Source organism: Seriola lalandi, unplaced genomic scaffold (genome assembly GCF_002814215.2).
Source record: "Seriola lalandi dorsalis isolate HSWRI2012SDOR001 ecotype SW California unplaced genomic scaffold, Sedor1 jcf7180002049799, whole genome shotgun sequence".
In the NCBI taxonomy this organism is placed as follows: domain Eukaryota; kingdom Metazoa; phylum Chordata; class Actinopteri; order Carangiformes; family Carangidae; genus Seriola; species Seriola lalandi.
The window spans coordinates 12,719-13,983 of record NW_019520352.1 but is presented as its reverse complement, the minus strand read 5'-3'; the positions used below and the strand labels follow the sequence as shown (position 1 = coordinate 13,983).

Sequence of the window (1,265 nt, the reverse complement as noted above, 5' to 3'; positions counted from 1 at the left end):
GGACTTTAGGCCGCCGTGGAAACGCAGACAACAATGGGCCACAGGAACCTTTTAGTTCCTGAAGAAAAGTACTTTTTGGTCGAAATGCGGTAAAACAAACCCCAAGAACCAGAACTGAACCACATCTGTTACAGATTACAAAAGCTCAGATGCTCGTATGCTGGCGAGATTCAGGCTAGCATTTATTAAAAAAGAAAAATATGTAAAGTAAAGATGGACAGATGACAGGGAAGAACAGAAAAACATGTGGTGGTCAGTGACTTTTCTGATTGGTAATTTTGCATTTAGACTTCATTAATTCACTCTACTTATATTTTAATAGCAGAAGTAAGGTGAACTTACATAATAAAGTACATAATTTAACATAAATAAGGTAGTCATTTAGACAATTAGATTATTATAAATTAGCCAATCACCAGTTTGGGGAGTAACAGCACCAGTCTCATCTGTCCTGGCAGCAGGTTGGACTGAAAGAGAAACATGGAACATGTTATGAGAAACACACAAATGATTCAATGCACTTTGTTCAATTTAGGCAGTTACACAATTACACATAATAATGTACTTGATTTATAAATTCAGGGGAAATATTTACCATATTTGTTGCTGACATTGATAATTATATTCCCATTCGCATGAACATCATTTAACTGAGGTGCGTTGATGACACTTCCACTCTGGGCGGCGGCTGTCATGTTCCCAGTTTCCCTCTGAGTTATAGCTGAATAAAAACAGACAAAATGATCAGGAATCAGAAACCACATATATACATATACAGTGTTTCCTCTAGGATTTTTTTCAGCAGTGGGGGGCATGCTCTCCGGGTGGTGGTGATAATGTTTTTTATCGCTACCATTGAACTTTTACAATATATATATCAGCCATATACAATGTCAAGAAAAATAAATACCTTTGATTTGTGAAAGATAAACTACTTACTTACGTTACTTCAACTCTAACCAGTTGAAAATGTAAAAAGTAAAAAATAAATAAAACAATAACATTAAATAAATAAAATTATAAATAAACATATAAAGATCAGCTAGATGGGGCTGTAGAGTCAGTGGCAAAGTTTGCACCCAGGCTCATCTCTCTCTCCTGCACCTTCACCCAGCTCTCCTCCACTTTGTTTAACAACTCCTCCCTGTCTAATGTTACTGTCTAATAAGATTACATTAAAAGTGTGAGTAACGTACGACGTGACGTCACTTTCAAGGCCGCGCTCTCGCGAGTAATTAACTCCAACAGGATCCCTCAACCACCCC

General features: G+C 37.0%; 1 long non-coding RNA gene across 1 annotated transcript in view; it reads right to left on the bottom strand.

Annotated features, from left to right (window-relative positions):
* Positions 1-392: 392 nt before the first annotated feature.
* Positions 393-1,265, bottom strand: part of LOC111649010 (uncharacterized) — a 2,290-nt gene continuing 1,417 nt past the window's right edge. The window contains exons 2-3 of the long non-coding RNA XR_002760234.2: positions 596-721; positions 393-467 (exon numbers count right to left, since the gene is read on the bottom strand). This is a non-coding gene — a long non-coding RNA (uncharacterized LOC111649010). The remainder of the gene's footprint in view (positions 468-595; positions 722-1,265) is intronic.